Source organism: Equus quagga, chromosome 8 (genome assembly GCF_021613505.1).
Source record: "Equus quagga isolate Etosha38 chromosome 8, UCLA_HA_Equagga_1.0, whole genome shotgun sequence".
Classification (NCBI taxonomy): domain Eukaryota; kingdom Metazoa; phylum Chordata; class Mammalia; order Perissodactyla; family Equidae; genus Equus; species Equus quagga.
The window spans coordinates 106018071-106030132 of NC_060274.1; positions in this window are offsets into that span (position 1 = coordinate 106018071).

A 12062-nucleotide genomic window follows, 5' to 3' on the forward strand; every position below is an offset into this window, starting at 1 on the left:
TCTCTTAGATAATTAGCATGTTTTAATCTGTTTTTAGACTTCCATAGATGTGAGGAACTCAACTAGTAAAGCCAATAATTCTTACTCAAAACATAAATTGATAAAGATCTTTGTTTAAAGCTTAGAAAACTAATTACTTCAATGTGATTTTGACACTAACTTTTGTACCCAAAAAAGTAAATAACAACTGTAATTGTGTGGTGGTTTATCAGCATTTGTTGTCAAAGTCTGAAATAGTCACAGAGGGTTTGTGAACACGACATTGAAAAAAAGAATTAGGTGCAGAAAGTCTTTCATTGGTCATGACGAGCGCCTCAGGAAGGAAGAAGATTATGTCTCAGCTTAAGTTTATTGGAAATAAATACTATTCCAAGAGCCTATAATTTTTTTTTAAAAAAACCAGTGCTAGTTTATCTTTAAAACAAAATGATCTCAACTAAAATCCCCTCTATAGGGGCTGGCCCCATGGCCGAGTGGTTAGGTTCGCACGCTTTGCTGTAGGCAGCCCAGTGTTTTGTTGGTTCGAATCCTGGGTGCGGACATGGCACTGCTCATCAGGCCACGCTGAGGTGGCGTCCCAATGCCACAACTGGAAGGACCCACAACGAAGAATATACAACTATGTACTGGGGGGCTTTGGGGAGAAAAAGGAAAAAAAATAAAATCTTTAAAAAAGAAATCCCCTCTATAATCTACTGCCAGGCTAAAATTTTCAACATACCACTTTCAGTTGGACAAGAACCTGTAACGTCTCCCAACTAATCATTTTAATATGTTGAAACTCATATTCATATGTTCTGTTTTTATTAGGTGAGATTCGTCTCTATCCCACTAACAAATATATTTCATTTAAGTAATATATTCTGAGCGAATATGTTCCATGAAGATTCAAAGGACAGGTTTTGTAAGATAATATTAACCATGTTAAACAATATGTACACTATCCTAAGTGCACTGAGAGTCTATTGATTTTTTTTGAGAGAAGTAATCAAATTTGCATTTTATAATGATCTTTCTCATTGAATGGGGAAGAATGATTTGAAGAGAGTGAGTCTAGTTAAGTTGCTATTTATTGCATCATTCATTATTCATCTCATCTCATCTACTATGGCCAATTATATAGATATTCTAAAAGCTATAGTATATAAATATATTCATTGGGGTCTCAATTTAATATACTATAGCTTTAGAATATCTATATGATTCTTTTTTATAGATTCCAGTTCTCTATTGAATGTCTTCATCTTTTCATTTATTTGAGTCATCTTTTCATATAATTCTTTTACCATATTAATTATGTATTAATTATGCTTATTTTAGAACCCTTGTATGAAAACTCCTATATGTGGATTATTTGTGTGTCTTCTTTTGTTTTTTCTCTTATCAGTCATGTTTTGTTGCCTCTTTGTAAGTTTGGTATCTTGTTTTGGATACTAAGCACATGTAAATAAACAACCATAAGACTTCGTCTGACATTGTCTTCCTTCAGAGTAGGTATTTTCCTTCCTCTGTTATACCAATTAAGCTGTGTCAGGTGAGTCTTACGTTTTAATAGCCAAATGGGGAATAGAAGCAAAGCCTTAAGAAATGACAAGCCTGAGCACACACACACATCCTGCATACCCTTAATGTAAAGACTCATTAAAATGTAGACATTGAAGGGAAGATATCAGTTTTTTTCCCCTGTCTTAGTATGATTTAGGGTGAGAAAACTTTTGGCCTAATCTGTGAATTAACCCAGATTGTTCCTGCATTAGTAGTGTGTCTAGCAAAAGAAAACACCAACATAAATCATCCTCCTCATTTGGAGGATGGGATACTGGAACTTATGACATGTGGAATATCATGATTACCTAAATTATCACCAGTGGTATAAGATGATGTATAGATGGAGAAAAAGACATTGGGTGATCAAGGAGCTTTGATACTTAGTTTCTTTGGTGAAAATAGTGATTACAAAGATGGTGGCACATTTTGGTAACTTTCTAACTGGAAAATTTACATGGAGAGAAGAAAAATCAAAGTCTTGAATTCTCAATTAATACCTTATGAGAAAAAAAGACAATCTTCACTTCGTATTTGAAGGAGTTTCTCTCTTCCTTAGCTTCAGGTCAGATAGGGCTGAAGATTAAGACAACAAACTAGAATTCTATGGAGCTATAAAAATAAATGAAGGGCCGGCCCATTGGCACAGCAGTTAAGTTCACACATTCCACTTCTCAGTGGCCCTGGGATTTGCCGGTTTGGATCCTGGGTGCAGACATGGCACTGCTTGGCAAAAGCCATGCTGTGGTAGGCATCCCACGTATAAAGTAGAGGAAGATGGACATGGATGTTAGCTCAGGGCCAATCTTCCTCAGCAAAAAGAGGAGGATTGGCAGTAGTTAGCTCAGGGCTAATCTTCCTCAAAAAATAAAAAAATAAAATAAATGAAATTTATTTTGTGAACTGCTATGGAGTAATTTATAGAATATGTTTTTAATAGAATAAGAAAACCATGATGCAAAAGAATATACATGGCATGCCATCATTTGCTTAGTAAAAATAAATAAGAATATGTATGTCTTTTCTTATTTTTGTACAAATAAGCACAGAAATAATGGACCTAAAACCAATCAAATTGATTATCTTTGGTAGATGGAATCGATGTAAAACTAATAGGACAGGAAATGAGGCTTCTCTGTCTACACTTGTGGTATACATATTTAAAAAGTAAACTTAATGCAATAAAGATTCAAGTTTTCAGATGTGATTGTCTCAATGCAGTACAGCTGAGAAGAGAAAGAAGCATAGTAGCAATGGGAAAAGCACTTAAAGGACAGAGAGCAGAAGATAATCCCACCAAGGAGATGAGGAGAACAAGAAAAAGTGAGAAGGAAGTGGAGGACATGGGCCAACTTCTGAGGTGGAAATCAAGGGAGGAAGTGTCTCTTCCATTCAGAGCTACAAGGGGGAAAATAATCAACACTTGAATGATCCATTGGATTTGGCAATTAGGAAAGTATTAGCTAAAACATAGAAAGGAATTAGGGGGTGGAGACTGGAAAGGGAAAACTATAAGTCAAGGAGTTCAAAAGTTTTCTTAACGGCAAGTATTTCTTCACCACTTTTCCCAAGGTTCACTACAGAATTAATATATTTGATGAACTGGTTTAATTCAGTTCTTCAATGTTAATATAAGTAAAAGAGGGGAAAGTAAAAGAAAATAAACAAAGCGAACAAAACAAAAAGAAAGCAAACAAGAAACTCCCAGGCGATTCTTTAAATTAATCTCTTAACAACAGGATTTGTTTTAGTTTTTCTTTGTTTCTCTGTGTTCAGATCTGAGTGTTTTGCAGGAAAGCACGCACAGGGCTAGAACAATTCTCCAAAGGCCTTGCACTGGAATTCTTCTCAGGATGTTTTAGTCATTTTCCCATGCACAGTATACTTTGCCTCTGAGTCCATTGTTTGAAATGTCTATTGCTCTTCAAGTCACAGAGGAACAAATCTTTCAAAATAGCCATGCTGGCTTAGCCCGTGGAGAGGAAAGTCGACATAGAAGAAGTTCAATTACTCTGAATTTAAAGCAGAAAAATGTCTTTCTAAAGTCACAGTTGTGTTCAACTAGAATGTATCCACATTTCAAAAATGGCATTTTTCTGTTTTAAATTTACAATCATTGCTATCCTGCTGTTCTCCCAGGGGCTAAGCCAGTGCTACCAATTGCATTACTCTACTCTGCTGTGACCAGAGTAGTCCTGGTGGCCTCACATGGGCCCTCCATAAGTAGAGCCAGATCTGTAAAAAGAAAAAGCTCTTCATATGTGAACTGTGGGATAGAGGCTGCTGACGATATAAAGAAAATAGATGATAGATAGATAGGTAGATACATACATACATACATACATACATACAAAGATGGACAGACAGGAGGGAGAGGGAATTAATGCTAGTTGGAGCCGTCATAAGAGTGGAAACCATAAGGTTTTTTCATAAAATCAGGGGTATCTCTCAATAGAGGAGGCAAAATCTAACCCTGAAAACAAAAAGTCATATTCTTCTCGGAGCTTAAAAATGAACCCCACACTCATGACATTTTGAGAAACAAGGAAGTCTGAGGTTCCTCGTGCTATTGCCCCAAACAAATTTTTACTTCCAGACCTAACCCCTTAGCATTGCCAAAGATCCCAACAGAGTCTCAGTGACGTCCACAGAAAGAAGCGTAAATAGAAAAGAGAAAACGTTGGTTCAATCTTGCCTGAATGTCAGTCGTTCTATGCTGGGTTTATAAAGTTAGAATGTTCACATAACTTATCTCACAAATTGAGCCTCTTTTGAGAAAGTATGAGCTGGAGAGGACAAATGCTAAAATAAGCAGGATTCTGGAAAAACAAGAATAAATGAGAACTGTCCTAAGAAACCAGAATATATAGTTACCCAATCAATAGTCTGTGATCTGTGCACACAAACACAATTGGGAAAAGTGTTAAGAAGTTTAATTTTTTAACTATGTTTTACCATATCTAGAGTGTGTTTGGGCATTGGGTAGAAATCTACCTATTCTTACAGTCTTTATTTTCAGAGTGTGTCATTTTAGATCTTTAGTCTCTTACAGAGCTAATTTATTTATAGTTGTGGCATTTAAATTACAACATCTTATTTGAAAAAAGATTTTTTCAAAATCTTCTAATTCCTGTTTCTTCTTTGAACCTCCAGCATTTTGTGAGCAAACATCTTAAATCCTGAGCCACAGTGGCCAAAGTCCCTGCCTTTTCAGAGGAGGGATTGCTTAGATCATTAAAGCCTCTGACCATGGGGAAGGATTCCCTTTGTCCCCAAATTTCCACAGGAAGTATCTCCATTAGTAGATTAGTGAAATGCAACTTCTTAAAATGTACCTTAACCGCATACCCCTAGGGTCCAAGGAAGGACTCATCATTATGACATAAGCCTTTCAAGGTAATGTCTTTGACTGAAGACTTGAATATGCTGGGGTGTAAGTAGCATATCTTTCTGGCTGGTTTTCTGCTTTCTATCCCTTTTCTTTTCTCTTCTTTTCTTTTCCTTTCCTTTTCTTTTCTTTCCTTCCCTTCCTTTCCTTTCCTTTCCTTTTCCTTTTGCTTCCCTTTCCTTCCCTTCCCTTCCTTTCTTTTCTTCCTCTCCTCTCCTTGTTCATACTCCTTTAAGGTTCAGGTAATATCTGTCTTTCCTCCTACTTCATATTATATCACCTTCAAATTCACTCAGCTGAGTATTTCATGTTGATTTTCTCTGTATTTTTCTCTTGAAACTGCCACATTTATTTATATTTGGTTTGTCTATTCAAATCTATAAGAAATATTAATTGAGTCTGTTTGCTATTGATTATCTGCAAAATTAAGAAGTATATCTCAATGGTTTCCTGGATTCCAGCTCCTTCTTGAAGGGTAATATCAGGATGAGCTGTAAGATATTGTCTCTTTTCCTCTTTCAGCTGTGTTCTACCCACTGCCATTGTATGTCAGGACCACCTTAGTAAGTAGATGTAAAACACAAATTAGAATTAGTAAAAAATAATTAACAAGGGACTATCTACAACAGTTTGGGTACAAACTGCACCACAAAGAACAATGCAGTACCCAGGACTAATAATGGGGGACAGTTACTATACTTAGACCTCAGTGGAGGAGAAGATAGCGTGACTAATAGAAATCAGAAAGATAGAGTGGTGCTATTAATACCCTGAAGTCCAAAGAGATAGAGGCAGGGAGAAGTTACCTAAACCCAGCGGAATCACATAGAGAGAGCCAACTTGAGAGGACCTGTGCCTTTCAGCGAAAGGACATAGCCAACCTAAGGAGACCAAAAGAGAAAAAGTCAAGATATTGTAAACCCAGGATCACTCAATAATTATTCTCCTTCCCTCTGATCTCTTTGTAGGACTCGCTGTTGACCGAATCAAACTGAAGCCAGGCAACATGAGAGCCCTTTCTTATAGCCCATACTTGTCAATTTCCTAAGACAGGGAGCAGGATGGAAAAAGTGGAGAGTGGTTCTGAGGGACAAATGGAAGATAACTGAAACAATCTCTGTCATTTACCCTTCAGCAGCCCCTCTGCCCTTTGTGTATGAAACATTTGTGTCTCAGTTACAGAAGATCAACAAACTACCATCAAGATATGACATCATCTCAGGGTGATAGCAAATGTGTTACACTTAAAAAGTGAAATATACAGCATTAGTCACAGTAGGTATTCTCACTTTCTTCTATAAAAAAGCATGTCCTCTTGTTTAAGGCAATATTATAAGAGGTGCTATGGCTGTATATAAAGCATTCAGTAAGTGATAAAACAATAGTACTGACAGAGCCATGGCAGAAGGGAAAGGCAAATCTGTACCTGGAATATATATGTGTTCTGGTGACAATAAAGGGCTGTGTCTCTATGAGAGGAGGGGTCCAATGTAATAAACCTACCACTGGGAAGCCCACTGGTTTCCCTAGAGAATGGCGACGTATTAGGGATAAGCATTTGCCTCTGCTATTGGCAGGTGGGGTACTCAAGCAATCTCTTCTTTCACATTAGATGACCAACCAGATTTATCACCAAAATTGTGCCAACTGGGAAATTTTCCCTTCAATGTGTAAATAAAAGATCACTGCTAATTGGGGCGGCGGTACGAAAGCCATCAGCCTCAGCCTGGGCCAGAACACCAGGAAGGTTTACCCATAGACCATGCTACTACTTTTTTCTTCTGTGTTAACTGGCCATGAGATGAAAGATTTGGTTTGAGATAGAAACAGTGAGGTAGTAGCTCCAGGAGTCTGTGCTCTGATTCTTCTTTGGGGTTTTCCAAATGCTCCTACAGTATAACTGTCTGCCTTAGACCTTCCAATATTTTTAGATCTCTGGAGTCTTTTGATCCAAATGGTCAGGTATCTTGTACTATAGCCTGGACCTGCTGCAGAAATTTGTGCTCCAGGTCACAATAATAGGGGTTATCTAAAAAATGAGCAGAGCAGAATAATCAAACTGGACTATGTTGCTTCTAAAATCCGAGAGGTCTCACCGAACACTGTGCCTCCTCCTTGTGATGGGTGGTGTAAAGTGAAGCAAGGTTTCTCTTACTTTACTAGGCCATATCCCTAAATGTTCCATGTCACTGGATCCCTAGAAACTTCGCCAATAGGAGAGGTCTTAAAGTTTTGAGGGTTTATTTACCACACTCTCGGAAGTGTATCTGTAGTAAGGCATCTATGATTCTTGCTACTTTACTGCTTCCTCGATCCAACTAGCATAATATTATGAATGTAATGGATCAGCAAGATGTTATGAGGGATAATTGAGATGTCCAAAAGTCCTCTAAATAATATCGTTATAATAGAAAGAAAGAGCAAGGATAAAGGTGTACTATTGTTCTTGCTGCATAAATGCAAACTGCTTCTGATTTTTCTTACTTATGGGAATGTAACTGCCAGTGTTTGGCAGGTCTGTAGCTGCATACCAGGTGCCAGGATTATGAGTATTTCCCTCAATAAAATATCCAGTACAGGAGCTACAATTGGCAGTACCATCTCATTAAGGTTATGAAAACCTACCACCAACTTCCCAAGCACTTGGACTTTGCACAGGCCAAGCAGGTGATATAAATGAGGATGTGACAGGATTCACCATCCCTGCATCTTTCAGATATTTCATGGCAGTTCTGTACTGTACATTTGCCCTAGTGAAGCTATATTGTTTTTGATTTACTAACTTGATAGAGATTGGTGGCACTTCCAGGGCTTTTAGGTGCCCCTCCCTGCCATAATGACTCTCACTTGGCAAGGCAGGAAAACAATAGAAGGAATCTGTCCGTTTATATCCATTTCTCCTAGTCAGTCTGAAATAATCACAGGATGGGTACAAAATGAAGCTATATCCTCTTGAAGTTTGGCTCTTTTCATTCCAGGTAGGAACTGTGGTGAACATAGCCAAAGTTGACCTCCAATGTGCCATGCACTGGTGTAACTTCCTCCTCTTGAATGGTGGCGGAATCTGTATCTTGCTGCTAACCAACTGAATATGGTATGAGATAACCTTATGGTTATCTCATGTTTTATGGCAAAGGAGAAGGGATTATACAGATGTAATTAAAGTCTCTAATCATTTATGGACTTTGAGTTACCCAAAAGAGAGATTATCCTGGATGGGCCTGTGTTAATGAACGAGCCCTTTACAAGGGGGCGCAGGCCTTCCCTAACGTTAGAGACAGGAAGAAGAGGCTCTTTCTCTTTCTCTCCATTTTCGCCGTGGATTCTACAGCCACCATGAAATGAATTCTGCCAACAACCTGAGGAAGTCAATCTTCCCTAGTTGAGCATCCATGTGAGAACATAACTGAGCCTGCATCTTGACTCCAGCCTTGGGAAACCCTGAGCAGAGAGCCAAGAACCCAGCTAGTCTATGCCCAGACTTCCAATCTACAGTAACTGTGAGATGATAAGTGGTACTCTTTTAAGCTTCTGTTAGTGGTAATTTGTTTCACAGCATAGAAAATTAATGTAAGAACTCTTGCTATGGTCCTAGAGCGGGATTTCTCAACTTCAGTACTCTGAGATTTTTGACCAGATAATTCTTTCTTGTCTGGAACTGTCATATGCATTGTGGAATGTTTAGAAGCATCTCTGGCCTCTACTCATTAGATGCCAGTAGCATTCACCTTCCAGTTGTGACAACCAAAACTGTCTCCAGACATTGTCAAATGTATCCCTGGGGGAGAAAAATCACCCAGGTTCAGAACCACTGATGTAGAGGCAACAAGAAGTGGCACAGATTGGTCTGTAACAGTATCAGCATGCGCTTGTGAGGTTGTGCAACAATCATCAGAAGTGCAATCAGTAAAAGGATTTTTTTTGGTAGCTAAGAGAAGGGCTTGCTTCCATCAGTGAAGAAGTATCAGGGAAATTTAAAATTTCAAAGTTTTCCCTCTCATTCATGTCTTTCCACAAGTCTCTATGCCTCGGGAACCTCCTCCTTCTCCAACAGTGCCCTTACTTCAGGCTCAGAAGACTTTCGGTCTTCATATCCAATCAGATTTTGTCAAGCCTTTGGGAAAATTAAAAACAATGCTGCCACAACTCCACAACTGCCATCTTTCTGGAATCTTTTTCATACAAATTTTATATCAAATTTCACCTAGTTCTGAAAAGATCACACTAATCAATCAAAAGCAAATGTGTGAGTTTTTACATCTAAACTTTAGCAAAATATCACACTTTACACTTCTAAGTGTAGTCTGACAAGCAGGACTGTCTGGAAATGACCCTGGGAGCATGCTCTATGTTATCTGAAATATGTATCACCTGCACGCTGGGGCCCACTCTTCAGTGGAAGCAGTCACACCCAAACTCTGCTTTTCTAGGGCCTTGCTTCTCCTGGTGGGAGATACTGTTCCTGAACCCAACTTCCCATGAGTCCCAAAGTACTCAGGTGTTGGGCAGCTGTCTCTCCAAGGCAACAACTCTAAACAGCTGTAATTGCAATTCAGACTGCTTGATTTCCCAGTAATCTGATTATCTTCTAAGAAAGTAAGGGTTGTAGGATACCTCTTCAATTGTTAAAGATGAAATATTACTACATATCCAGAAAGTTCCTTGATCCTGCATGCTTTTCTAGAGGAGTAATGAGATGACTGGGGGAAAATGTACCTCTCTTCTCATTGAACACCTGCCTTTTGAATGAACACCTGTACATTTCCCCCAACAAAATTCATTCTTTTAGTTCATGCCATGTGTTGTGGAATTGGCCTGATATATGACAGGTGGTGACCACAATGGGATCCACTTTGCACAACACTTAGGTAAATGTCCAAAATAACAGCCAGTACTTACTAAGCCAATAAAAACAAATAAATCCCTCTTTATTCAGACTGGAAAATACTCAGTACAACAAGTTCTGTGTGGATATATTCTTAGTAATCAAATGTTCAAACAAACTCTTATTATGATTTTTCACTTCGTTGAAAACTCTCTAGTGAGAACACACACAGTATTTACAAAGAAAAGAGCATAGGGTACTATACTATATACTGCATATATGATGTATATGTATATGTACTACATTGCACCGTGAAGATATTTTATAGAGATACTTTAACAGACTAAGCTATGGAGACATCTTTAATTTTGCTGGCATATTATTTACAAATCAGAAATGTGATTGCTTTGCTACAGTTTCTAACCTTAGCAATTTAAAAATAAATTTTTCTTTATTCAGTGATGGAAAACAAACTCTAATAAATGATTTGCAGGCATTCCAGATTGGAAAAAGCAAGTATCGTTTTTGCAATGTCAAGTCTATTCTGTGCCTCTTTGTATAAATAGCCAGAGGCAAGCTTGAATATTTTACTTTCATTTGAAATTGACCAGTGATTTTTGACGTTATTCATTCCCTGGTGCCAACACACCAACACTGCTACTACTACATTTATTTATTGTCTAACTATCCATCCATACCTATCTATCTATCTGATTAGCTATAGCTTTAACCTAATGATTGAAGCAAGGTTCTCACAAATCTTAGCAATATTTCACAAGAATATATATGACTGTCTCCGTTTCAAGCATGAGATATAGAGAACAAAATGAAAAATAGGTAAATCAGAACCACCCTACAGAACAATTTCATAATTCTTCTCTTAGCCCAGAAGCATAAGTTCTTGAAAATTCAAACATTAAATTCACACTCCAATATTTCTGTCTCCATCTAAACCAAGTATTTACCCCACATACCTACGAAGGACCCTCATTATATTGCTTGTATACACCTATTGCTTCATATGGTTCTTGAATAAAGGAATGAATGAGCATTGATGATATATTTACATTTGCTAAAGTATTTTAGGTATCTGCTACTTTTCTGTTTTCTCCACCTCTTTTCTTTGGGGACTGCCCTTCCTGAACAAGTACTCAAATACTTGGCCCATACCAGTCAATCAGAGGACTCTTCTCCTGGACCAAAATTTTGGTACTGGAGTATGCCTGTGGCTCAAGTAGGATGAATTAGGGATCTTTTGAGGAGATCAGTATAAGAGATGGGAGATGGACTGTCTCTTTCTTTTTGAAAGGGTAGGCTGTAAGGACCACGTAAGCCTGAGTGGCTGAAGAATTATTTTCAGCCGTGGGCAGAGCTCTCAATGAGGAATGAAGCCAAATAATTGAAAGCAGAGGTGAAAAGGTAAGAAACACAGTGACACCATTCGACAGGTAAGAGAGCCAATGTATTTTATTTTTTATTTTGTTTGTGTTTTATTGTGGTTTTAAAAGTCATTTTTGAGTTGTTTTATGACATTTGGAACTGAAAGACTTCTAATTCGTATAACTTTCCTCTATAATTTAGTGTAAATTTTCTCCCTACAAATTAGAATTCCATTTTGGCCTAGTTCATTTTTTAAGAGATAAAGAGTACATTAGGCTCCTGGCAGGAAATAGATTTGGCATTCCCAATGGGCAAATTGAAAGTAATTATTGGAGAGACTACTTTTAGAAGTGTGGGCAGGGTCAAAGGAACCAACAAAATCTGATAAAGCTAAAATAAAAATGTCCTAAAGTTCATAATATCTTAAAAATTACCATATTCTTTAGCATATGCAAGAAATATTTGGATTTTTTCATCTTTCCTCTCACTAATGAAAATTTTATAGAAAGAAGGTAATGCTAAGCTTTTTAATACAATTTTGTATACTCTACCGAAAATTTAATTGCAATAAATTGAAATTTTATTGAAAAATATTTTTCTATTCAAGAAAATGCATTTACCAAATCTAGAAAAAAATTGAAAGAATAGTCAAGATGTATGATACTCCTTGACTGGATTAGAATCTTTTTAACAATAATGATTTTTCTCTTCACAATATCTGCTTAGAAAGAATACGTGAATATTTGGAAAGTTTTTGTGAAGATACAAGACATATCTTCGGATAGCTTTCTTAGACATTGAAAGACTTGCCAAATTTTCCATAAGCCTACTATGTAGCTTACATGAAAAAGCAATGCTCCCAGTAAAATAATATTTATTTATTTTAAATGTAGAATACACAAATGATTGAATCATTCAGGGAAA